This window comes from Caloenas nicobarica, chromosome 21 (assembly GCF_036013445.1).
Source record: "Caloenas nicobarica isolate bCalNic1 chromosome 21, bCalNic1.hap1, whole genome shotgun sequence".
Taxonomy (NCBI): Eukaryota; Metazoa; Chordata; class Aves; order Columbiformes; family Columbidae; genus Caloenas; species Caloenas nicobarica.
This window is the reverse complement of record NC_088265.1, coordinates 1,034,034-1,046,432: the sequence shown is the minus strand read 5'-3', so window position 1 is coordinate 1,046,432 and position 12,399 is coordinate 1,034,034.

Genomic DNA, 12,399 nt, shown 5'->3' with positions numbered 1-12,399 from the left:
AAAAAAGTCCCTGATTTGATTTATCTGGGGAGTGTGAACACTAAATAGAGAACAACGCCTGAAGTGTGAATTATTTCCTATATTAACACAGAGAAAAACTGATAGCCTTTTCATGTCAAGAGAATAGCACGGAGGAGAGGGAGGGGGGCGAATGACATTGTTCAGTCTCCGGGTTTGCTCACTCTTTATCAGACTGAGATCAAAATTTATTCCCAGGATGAGGCCTGCGGCCCAGCTGAGGCCCTAGAGATTTTTAAGGGCCTAATTAAGAAAACAGGATGAAAATGGCGAAATAAGAGGGCAATTTACTTCTTGCAGAATAGGGAGATCAAATCAACTTATGAGCAATTAATGTGCACAAGGAGAGAATAAAGGGATGCCGGGATATGGTAGAGGGCCTCATTTTAATGACATGCTCTGGTGTTGGCATAGAGGATTACTCTGAAGGTCAGATGTAGATTGAAACGACCTTGCAGATTCTTAGCCCTCCTTCCAATTAACAGAACCAACTCAGAAATGCAAAAGACCCTGGCTTGGAGCACTGTCATCCCTTTATGTTCAGAAAGGAGAGGGGGGGGGAAAAAAATTATAAAGGAGAGAGAGGACGAAAGGGGGTTTCCTTCGCTTAAACAGAAGCTGCTGGAGATGGGAGCTGCGGCAGGCGGGAGAGAAGGGCTCTTAATTACAGTCTGTGAGCCACCCACGGAAAAAAAAAAATCAGTGTCAGGGCTCCAAGTGGGATATAAAAGGAAGGGAGTGTTGGCTGGGGCTGTGGCGGGTGTGATGAGCTGTGGCTGGGCTTTGCCTGTGGGGATGGATGGACTGGGCAGCGGGATGGGGACCGGGCAGCAGGATGGATGGACAGGGCAGCGGGATGGGGACCGGGCAGCAGGATGGATGGACAGGGCAGCGGGATGGGGACCGGGCAGCGGGATGGGGACAGGGCAGCAGGATGGATGGACCGGGCAGCGGGATGGGGACAGGGCAGCAGGATGGATGGACAGGGCAGCGGGATGGGGACCGGACAGCGGGATGGGGACCGGACAGCGGGATGGGGACCGGGCAGCGAGATGGGGACCGGGCAGCAGGGTAGGGACCGGGCAGCGGGATAGGGACCGGGCAGCGGGATAGGGACCGGGCAGCGGGATGGGGACCGGGCAGCGGGATGGGGACAGGGCAGCAGGATGGATGGACAGGGCAGCGGGATGGGGACCGGGCAGCAGGTCCCTGCTGCTCCTGGTGCAGCCCCTTTGCCATCGCACCGCGGGGACCGGCGCTGCCGCACCCGCGGAGTCCTCGCCTCTGTTCCCCGGCCCGTGCCGTGCTCGCTCTCTCTCACGCAGCCTGTGGCACTTTTTCGCCGCTGCCCCACGCAATATTGTGGCTTTTCTTCGGAGGAGACGGCGAGCGGAGCGGGGCCGGGCGGGGGCGTCGTGCGCGTCCCCGCGGGGCCGGGCTGGGTCCCGGCGGGAGCAGCGAGGCTGCACCGGGGCTGAGCAGCCACCAGAGAGAGCCAGACCGTTGCCGGAGAAGCGGGGGCCCCGGGGGGGCCGGCCCGGCCGAGGCTGCGCAGCCCCGGCTGCTCCCGGGAGCCGCCGCTCACGGAGCCGCTGCAGCTTCGGGGGGCAGGAGCCGCCCTGGACAAAACGCAGCTCTCCCAGGAGCTGATGCTGGGGTTTGTGTGTCCCCGAGAGCCCAAAAAATCACGTAGGTTGGAAAAGACCTTTAAGATCATGGAATCCAACCTTAACTCAGCACATTGTACTGCGGCTGGTGCCTCCGTGAGCAGGAGCACCTCCCGCTTGTCCTCTCAGCATCCCCGCGCCAGGGCTGCTGCCCCGTCTCCGTCTTTGGGCTGGCTTGGGTACACCCAGGAGGGTTAAGCCTGTCGGGCTGGCGGGCAGAGGTGCTGAGCGGCTGCTGCTCTCTGCAGGGCATGTGCTCAGCATCTCCCACAAACCAACCTGCTGAGTTTTTAACCTCCCTGTGCGTAAAGTGCCAGCAAAAGCTGGGGGAAGGCAAAATGAACTCCTAGAAGAGGTCGGGGCTGACCTGGGCTGGAGAAGAGCGCAGGGGATGTGCGACTGGGGTGATGAGCACAGGGCCAGCACGCAGCTGGGACAGGGTTGAGAGCCCCTGATGTGTGGGGACAGGAGCTGAGCTGTGGGCACTCCGTTCTTTGGGAGGATGCAGCTGCGTCCCCTTGGGCTGCTCCATGTGAAAGGTCTTGGGCCTGGGTTTGATTTTGTTGTTTTGTTGTCAGACTGGACTTGTCTGAAAATGAAAAGCAGCCTGAAGAGAGCTGGGACTTCTCCAGCACCATCCCTATAGACATGTCTACAATCCCACTCACAAACACTGTTGGCAAATTGTTTCTTGAGTTCGAGAGAATTTTCTACAAGAAGTTTTCTTGGGGAAGGCAAGAACCCTTAATAAAACAGAAGATGGGCTTGATACTGAAGCAAGAAGGAATGAGTACAGGCCAGCCCAGTCCTCAGCTCCTCTGGAGCAAGATGCTCTACCCGAGCAAGGGGGCCCTTCCCCGGAGACCGGAGCAAAGAGCAGTGCAGGGGCAGCACGAGGAGTGGGAGATGGCACAAGGGGCTTCCCCTGCTCCGGCCCAAGGCATCCCTGCACAGCTCCATGGTATCCCTGGCATGGGACCAACCAGACCTGCAATCTGGAAGCCATCCCCTGTCTCGGTGTTGGGCTCTTGCTGAATTTTCCTTCTCCTCCTGTCTCCCTTCATTTCCTTTCTGGCTCTTGCCGGAGCTCCTTCGATGGTTTGAGCACTTCAGCTACTCCTGCTGCTCCTTCCCCACCTGAAGCCCTAATCCTCCGCCGGTGACGTCGCCAGGGGTTGTTGTGGCAACGGCTGGGATGAGGTCAGGAGGAAGGGATGGCTTTTTCAGGTGGGGGAATATGCAGCGCGACAGCCTTGGCTTGGAGAAACCAAAGCAGCTCTTTGCAAGTAAATCTTTGTGTGTAATAAAGAGGGGGAGACTGGAAAACCTCTGATGCCTGTCCAGGAATTGCTTCCAAAGAGAAGGGGCTAGGTTGGTCCCTGGTCGAGTCCCTGGCTCGGAAGGGTTACTCCCTGGATGCATTTGGCCTGTTGTTTTTCCGTCAGCAGCTTTTTAAAGTTGTGGGGTTGGGGAGCCCTTGCAGACAGTTTATCGGCTGTTGGGGCGTGTTGGAGCAGCAGGAATTTGCACCCCAAAATCTCCATCAGAGCCAAACGTCCCTGCTCCGCTGGCGGGGCTGGGACTGCTGCCAACCGGAGCTTTGGCCTGTGATACCCGATAGACTTGACGGCAGCAGCCCAGCTGGATTTTCCATGCCCGATGTTGAATTTACAGTGCCGGATGCTGGAGCGTTTGCTGGCTGGCTTGTTGTTCGAGCATGGTCCCGCTGAGAACAGAGCAGCAGAGCCCTGTCCCTGCAACCAGAAAAAGGGACAACAGGCACTCGGAATGACAAGAGCAGCAGCTGCAGCTGCAGAAACCTGGGGAGCAGCGGTGCCGGGGCCCACGGAGGTGCTGGGACCCCCAGGAGGGCCAGGCTGGGACAAGCAGTGCCCTGTTCATCTTGGTGTCTAGAAACCCCATTGTAAATCCAGTCCTCTTGTGCTTGTGCCACACGAACACCCCAGAGAGGCCGCTGTGGATGTGCTGGGACCCCTTCTCCCACCAACCTGCACCCCAAATTCTTGGCAATCAGCTTTCCTGAGGATGCTCCTCCTGGGACCATCCCGCATCCTGGGATTGGGATTTTCTTCCCAGCTGGGATCAAGGGACTGCAGGGACCTTGGAGTCACAAGATTCCTTGCCCAAAGCCCCCTCAGGGTCCTGCTGTGGGTTTGTCTGTCTCCCAGGCCACTGTGAAGTCCTTTTACCTCGTCCCCCCACACTCCAGAGCTGGTTTAATCAGCTCATAGTTTTCATTTCATGCCTTTCTCTCTCTCCTTTTTTGAGGGGGCAGTGAAATTTATACAATATTTAAGCAGCATAGTGGAGTCCTGGAAGATATTATTAATGTAAAAGGGACAGGCTGGAAATGCACTTGAACCTGGTTACAATTAGAGGGTGATTTTTCTAAAGGTCAATGAATTCAGATAATATCCACAGGGGGGAAAAGAAATTTAATACCTTTTTAGTGAATTAATTAATTATAATATTATATCGGCTTGGGGTTCTTTTCCAGAGTGATTAAGGGAACGATCTGTCTTCGGAGAGGCTGGGGGAAGGCAGCAAGCGAAGGAAAGACTGACAGAAGGAAGGGAGAGAGGGGGAGAGTTTAATGGGAGAATAATGGAGCCTTTTCTTTCCTCTAAAAACTTACTGTATTTCCAGGCCACATGATCCCTGCCTGCCCAGACCCTTTCCTTGCAGTCTCTGCGAAGGCTGTTGGAGGGTTTATTTTGTATTTTTACCTTTCCGAAGTGGCTTTGGATGCTATTAGCATCTCGGATGCCAGACACGGTGCAGGGGTGGCCGGACCCTCTGTGCTAACCCCATCCCTGGTGCCACCAGCACCATGCCCCAGGGCTGGAAAAGGGCTTTTTGCTGGGTCTGTGTGTGGGGACACGGGGTCCCCAGGAGCCATCGAGAGCTGTGGCCCTGGCACGGTGCTGCTCCTGGCCCCAGCGGTGTTGGTTTATCTGCAGCCTGAGCTCAGGCTGGAATTTACACTCTCTGCTAATCCAGCCAGCCCCAGAAATTAATTACAGTCTTGTACATAAAAAATTAACATAACCTTTCTGGATATGTGTTCTTATAGTACAGGAGTGGGCTGGAGTCCCTCAGCTGCCTGTAATTGGAGCTGCTTTTCTTCTAATTCTTCCCCTCTCCCTGTGTTTTAAAGATGTGGACATTTGAACTCATTAATCATGGAGCCTGGTAGCTGGTAAAGTTTAAGCGGTTTGTAACTGTGTCTGGTCCTGGCAGTTTGCAGGAAAGGGGGAGAGGAGGCGTCTCAGTCACAGAGGGTGAAGGGGGTGTGAGGAATGGGGTGCCCGTGTTTGTCCTTGCAAGAGTATCTCCTGGCACGGGTGAGGTACCAAAAACCCAGCAGGGAGGTTATCAGGGCTTGGCTGCAGGAGACGTGGGCTGGAAGGTCTTTTGCAGAAGTTGCTCTACAATCTCCCACGTGCCCCATGCAGATGTGATTCCAACAGCCACTCCTCCTCTCAAATAAAAGCAACTTTTCCTGGGGAGCAATGGTGTGTTTCCACTCTTCCGCAGAGCCACAGGCTGCAAACACCCCGGCCCAGCAGGTCCAGCACTGTCCCCGTTCTGCTGTTCCTCCCAGGGAAGCCTTCGTCCCGCAGCAGCCTCCCTCCTCCTCTTCCTCCATTGCCTCCAATGGGGCAGAGCACTCGCCAGGCCTCTGGGCACATCCTCTCTTCCCTCCTTCCCCATCTCTGCTCCTTAAAACCCCACCATCTTTTATCAAACCAGCCCTTTCATTTCTCTTTCCTCCCCCCTCCGCCACCTCCACCTCCCTCAGCCAGCGACTGCCAGAGAGAGCCAGCTCGCTCCCATTGTGCTATCTTTGGGTCCTAAATTAAAATTTATGACATCTTGAAATGAGCAGTGAGGGTAATTTTGCTTCTGAGCGAAGATGCTAATGAGTCCCCTTAATGGCGTGAATAAGGAGTTGACGGGTCGTGTGTCACTTTGCGCAGACCGTGCTGGTGGTGTAATGGCCGCAGTAAGTGTCTGTAATTATACCCTGTCTCGCTGTATTTTGGCAGCCGTTGTGGGAGAGCAGGCGGCTCAGCCGCGTACAAGGCGGGGGGGAGGGAGAAGGGAAGGAGGGGGGAAAAATCCCAGCACCTCCCGTGCTTCCCCCGTGCTCCCGGACTCCTCGTCCCTCGGTCCGCGCGGCTGCAGCGCGGTGGCTTCGCTGGGCTCAGCTCCGGCCGGGAGGAGGGTTGGCCACGGCTCATCTGAGGATGGGCTGCTCCATGTCCTGTCTCTTTTTGTCCTCTTTAAAACAAGGTGACAAGCCCACATGTCCCCAAGACCTGTTGGACTCGTGTATGGGACAGCCTTGCTCAACATCACGGGCGATTTGGGCTCTGTCCTCACCAGCCCCAAAACGTGGGGTCCCGGCTCTGTCTGGGGAGCAGATGGGGGGTCCCCTCCTGTGGCTGGCACCAAGACCCCCCTCGGCTATTTGGGTCCTTCCTTCACGTCTCCTTCCTGCTCTGCCATCACCAGCCACCACCTTTGGGCTCCCTGGGGATTTTGGGGACCCTTCGCTGTCCCATTTTTGTGGCAGGAGGGTCCGGAGCTCAGTGAAGTGGCAGCTTTGGGCACAGCCGCACTGAGCAGCGCTGGTCCCAGTTGTCCCCTTGGGGACACACAGTGTGGTCCAGCTGCTCTGCCATGTTCTGGACTGGAAAGACATACGTTTAGCTTCGGGCACAGATGTGCCCACAGGCAAGTCGTTGTCATCTTTGGCAATAGCAGGGGTGATTACCAGAATAAAAGCATTTGGGTGCACAAAGTATTACCATTGTGGGTGCTACACGCTTGCTTTTAGAAGAGCCTGGGAGCTCCTTGGAGGCGAGGAAGCTGCCTGTGCCCGGGCTTGGGCAATGCAGGGTTGTCCAGAGCTGCTCAGGGGTGGCTGATGCTAAAGAAAACCCCAGCGGCGCTGTGGTCCGGGCACTGGGGTCCTGTGGGTGCCGGTGCTGCCAGCTCCAGGGCCGGGGTGCCGGAGGCTCCGTGCCCACCCGGTGCAGCCCCGGGGATGCCGGTTTGACGTGAGCCCCGTCCCGGTGGGAAGTAAAGCTCTGCCGCGTCACCAGAATCAATACAAATGTCTGTTACAGAGACACGTGGCAGCGTTTTAAAGGACAATATCAATAAACTCGGGAGAGCTGTTTGCAGGCTCCGGCGAGGGCTGGCGAGCAGGCGCTCCCCACGTCGGCGAGATCATGACCATTGAAATATTGAAGTACTTGCATATAAACTGTGCTTTCAAGTATTTTTGACAAGGGTACTAATTAAATCTTAATTGACACTGCACTAATTAGCTTCTTAATTACATGGAACCACATAATTAGCAGCACGCTCTGTGCTAATTGTTAATTAGGAAAACCAGGCTTCTCCCTATCCCCCCCCATCCCTCCCCTCCTGTTGTCGTTTTAACTAAAGAGTCTTGGTGGGAGGAGGAAGAGGAAGAAGGGAGGAAGCTGTGAGCCCTGGCCAGGGGGTGGTTGTGCTCCCAGCACATGGTACTGGGATGGTGTGCGTCCCCAGCTGGGGCTTCAGGGACAGGGACAGGGTGCAGGCACAATGGGGGTGAGAGATGCTGTGGGTGTGAGCAGGGAGCGCTCGTTGGGCTTCGTTACTGAGAAAATATTGGTGATGCAGCACAACCCTCCTCCTGGGGATCGCAGCCACGGGGTGATGTCCGTTACCATGACACGCTGTGCCCAGCATCCGCCTCCTTCTCCGCTTCTCCCAGCCCCGAAAGCTGCTCCAGCAGCAGCCTGGCCACCCTGTCCTTGTGGCAGGAGCAAAATCAAACCCCAAGGCTGCGGTTTTGCAGGCCTTTCCCTCTCTCCTTTTTTTTTTTTTTTTTAAATTTTTTAATAGTGCACTGTTCCAAGAAATATAAAAATGGCTTAACAGCTGGTGCGGAGTTGGTCTTTCCCAAGAGCCCAAAGGAGCAGGATGCAGAGCACAGTGCAGCCAGGACATTGCAGCCCCTGTTTATGGGGGAAAAGGTGGAGGGGAAAAGAAGATATCCGTTTTTTTCACCAGGGGGAAAAGAGGAGGAAAAGAGGAAAAAAAAAAAAAAAAAAAGAAGTAGTGAGAAAATTGTTCACATTTGACAAATCTTTCTAATTAGGGGCCAATTATGTCCTCAGATTCCTAATTGGGATTCCGGCAGGTTTTCAGGCTTGTAGGGTAATTACAGTCTCGTAATTCTATTAAGATGGAAATTTGGGAGAAATACCTTATCATAACATTTAGATTTTGCCATCTGTGTTGATGGGCTGCAGCTCAGGTGGGAAGGGGCTGCTGTCGCTCCTGCGCTTGGAGCCCAACCCTCAGCTGGTGGCACTCGGCATCACTGCGGGCAGAGCACAAAACGGGGACACAGGGGCCTGAGCATCATCTTAGTCCCGTGGAGACATGTTGGGGTCCCCAGGGTGCTGGGAACATGGGTTTAAGTGGAGATGCCTGGGCTTTGCTGGGACAAGAGGGCTGGATGTTCTGTGCTCCATCCATCCATCCTCTGTCCTCTCCGAGCATCACTTCAGTGTTTCTAACCCAAAGTAGCCACGGCAATTGCTCTTCATATTCTGACTCGAAGGAGGAAAGAGCTCCCTTAGCTTCCAGTTTTCATTTGCTCCAACCTTGATCTAAGTGCAAAATCAGGAAAAATACAGGTGTAAAGTCCCTTTTGTAGGACCCAGAAAGCAGAAAAGGGCTCAGGGCACCCGTGAGTTGCTGGGGATGGGGCTGGCAGGGACGTGCTGTGGGGCAGAGGTTACCGCACGCTGGCATGTCTGGTTTTGGGTCTGCACCAAAATTAGAGGAGAGGGAGAAAACTAAACCTGGACTTTGGGGAGAGTGCCATGGGTTCACCAGGGTGCTTTGTTTAACTCCAGGCAAAGAATTTTGTGCTGGTTATGTTGGCTAGCAAGGAGTAGGGTGCTTCCCCTTTCAATGCATGGAGTAAAAGCACTTTGTTTTTTTAAAGCGCTTATATATTTTGTTTCAATAATCGTAATTTTCTTTTTTCTCTTTTCCCTGTTATATTTTTTGCAGAAGCTGTCTGATGTGACTCAGGTTGACAAATGGCCAGAGCTGCAGGAGTGCCCGGGGGGACACAGGCACCCTGCGCTGGCGCTCGGAGCAAACCGTCCGTGTCCCACGGCTGGACATGTCCACACAGCAAAGCTCCCACGAGGGATGCTGTAACTTGGGGTTCCCCAGATCACTAAGACGAACATTTTTTTTCCTTCTGGCTAGTGAAACCAGCTGCAAGTAGCTATTTTAATCTGTGTTACTGGGTGGGAACACAGCTGCTTCTGGATCTGCAAATTTCTAATAACACTAAAAAAAGAAAAAGTTAAAAAAAAAAAAAAAGAAGAAGAAAACCCCCCTCTTCATAAGAGTCTTGCTGTCTTTGATCTTTTGTGTGAGGCCTCTTATCGGGACCAGAGTAGGTTTACATGCTGGAAGATAGGGGAATAATACTGCATGGAGATAAGCTGCAGCCCCGGCTCGCCTTTGTGTGGAGAAGTTGATAGTACTGGGAAAATGTTTACTGGGAGACTTTGGGAGGGAATTAGTCCCCAGGGCAGCTGAGAAAAATAATTATTTTGCATGATAATTACAGGATGGTGGGCTGAGTGTCAGCCCCAGGGTGGGGTGGAAGGAAAATGTTGTTTTGCTGGGAAGCCCCGTGGCTTTACTGGTACAGCCTGTGATGGGGTGGCAGAGGGACTTCTTGTTATTGCCGCGGCCAAAACCCCTAATGAATGGCCCAAGGTATCAGATATTAAAGCACTGAATTATTTTGGTGGCATGAGTGGGGAAATGGAAACACCAGGGGATAGATGAACATCCTTGGGGTGCTTTGGGGGTTTGAGCGTTGTCACTGACTTCAGCTCTGGGGCTGCAGCAGGAGCCGGAGCATCACGGTGCAGCCAGAGCATCACGGTGCAGCCGGAGCATCACAGTGCAGCCGGAGCATCACGGTGCAGCTGGAGCATCACGGTGCAGCCAGAGCATCACGGTGCAGCCGGAGCATCACGGTGCAGCCGGAGCATCACGGTGCAGCTGGAGCATCACGGTGCCGCTGGAGCATCACGGTGCCGCTGGAGCATCACGGTGCCGCTGGAGCATCACGGTGCAGCCGGAGTAGCTCAGGAGAATCATCTGGAGGGGATGGAGGGGACCTGGCTGTGGGGACAGGTAAAACCTGCTGGATTTCTGCCGTCTCTGCCAAAAGGAGTTTCCCAACTCATACAGGTGCCAGGAGGAGTTTCCCAACAGCTCTTACAGCATCTCCAGATGTCCCTCGACTGCTGGGCAAGGACACCGCTCCCTCGTGGGGACGGGGACTCAAGGGGACCATCGGGGGCCGGGAGCCTCTGGGACCGGGGGTCACCCAGGAACAGTCCCCACCGCCCGCTGCTGCGTAATCGGTTTCTTATTAATCTAGCTTTTTATTATTATTATTATTGTTATTATTATTAAACATCTCTCTTCTCCCAAATCATCTCAGAACCCTGGCGAGGTCCCTGGTAATAGCTCCATAAATTTCAGCCATAAAAAGTAATGGAGGGAGACAAATGAGATAATTAGGAATAAATCTTGGCGAGGTCTCTATTCATCAACATCCCCCAGAACCGACCAATATTCCAAATCATTAGCAAAGCCCGTAATTAACAAAGAGCCAAGGCTTCCAGCGTTAATAAAGCTCGCTCAACTCTATATTATCAGGTAGCGGCTGACGAATCAGCCCTGTTAATATTATGGCCTTTGTTAAGGATCTTCTTTCTTTCTCTCTCTCTTTTTTTAAAGCTAAAAACCCTGTGTCATTTTTTTTTTTTTTTCCTCTTCTGCTAAATTTTAATTAGATTTTGCATGTGCATCTGTAGAGGGCAAGTGAGGGGACAAAGGGACAGAGTTTTTTCTTTTCTACTTGGGGATACGGGCAAAAGAAGAACCTGATAGTTTTGGTTGGTGGGGTTTTTTTGTTGTTTTTTTTTTTTTTAGTGTACTACTCTTATTCATTGCTCCACACCTCTACACTCTTCTGCAGGGAGAAATCCTTGAGGCTGGTACCAACTAACAGCCAACTTTTATTATTCCTCCCCTGTCCCTAGAGCCCCGGGATTTCTGGAAACATGTGCATAGGCAGAAGGTGCCAGCTCAACTCTGCAAACTTGCCCCCCCATTAGACCAAGCATCTCTCGTTTGGATTAAAAGCAAAAGGAGTTTGCCTAAGAGCAGAGCAAATGCAATAGTTGCCTATTTCCCTGTCCTGGCTTAAGAATTGTGTGTTTTTTGGGGTTGCTGAAGAGCTTGTCTGTTCCCTGCCCAGCTGGACATGGACTCACCCATGTGCCACCACAGGTCAGCCAGCCCTGTCCCCCATCCTGCCTGGCACTAGGTGAACAGATCACTCAAAAAAAAAATTAAAAAAATCTAGTGGTTGGTTTTTTTTTTTTTTGGTCTAAACTATGATCTTGCCAAGAAAGGCTGGACCAGATGATCCATGCGGTCCTTTGCAACCTGGCATTTTGATTCTATGATCTCCAAGTGGGACAGCTACACACCAGCTGCATCACAAGAAAGTCCCTTTTAACCCCGGGTGCACAAAGGTTTATGTGCCATCAGCATATTTGTTTTGTTTTGTGCAAATGGGGATATCTCTAGATCTGATATGGAAAAGTGAGAGGTTTAGGAAGCTGAGTAACTTTGTGTTTTAGGTTTGGGCTCACCAGCTGGGGAAGCTGCAGGTTCCCTTTTCCTTCTTGCAGCCTCATCATTACCTGGTGATGCTGCAAGTCAAATACAGGGAGATAAACAGCTGCTGCTGGTCGTGTCTTGGCGTTGCACACAGGTACAGGTAAATGTTCTGCAATAGCCCCTGAAAAGGGGGTGAAAAGGCTGTGGGAGGGGCTCCGGCCCTTTGCAGAGCAGCTTTCTGCACCGTGCGCTTGGCTTTTTCTGTGGGTTAGTGGTGGCCAGAGGAGGAGGCTGCCTCACACTGTCCAAAAGGCATGCAGAAGGAAAGTTAGAAAACTGGTCCGTGTTGCAGAAAAATTGACTACATGGGGCAAAAAGTAGGAGTCCTGCCCCCAGTTTGGCTTCTCCGTCAGTCCAGCTGTGACGAGACCCCCAAGGTGAGCGTGTCTGCACCCAGTCAGCTGCCACAAGTACCTGCTCCTAGGAGAAAAAGTGGTGAAATATTATTATACATGCTCTGTGAGAGTTTCCTCCATCTGTGCAAGGGGTTTTATTAAGTGAGAATTTATCATGGGTTTTTTTTTGTACTTTGTGCAGCGCTATTGTGAAAGGGCATTTCATTACCTTTCTGCCATGTGCAATTTTTATGATGCTGTATTGAACCATCGTCAATAACAACCTTTATTGAACATGAAATACTTCAGACAGTAAAGAACCTTTATTGAAAATAACCCCATGTAAACATAAACCTGAGGGGACATAAAGCACAGCCTGGAACAGCGCAAACTTTATGGGACGTTACTGTGCTGATGTGTTACACATGCTCAGCAAACAGCAAGCAGAGGGACCCGAAGGGACAGTTGGACAGCAGGCAGGGACAGTCACAGCTTGCATCACACTCTGTGCCCAGCGAGTCCCCGCCGAGGCCACAGGTATTTCTGTGGGACATAAC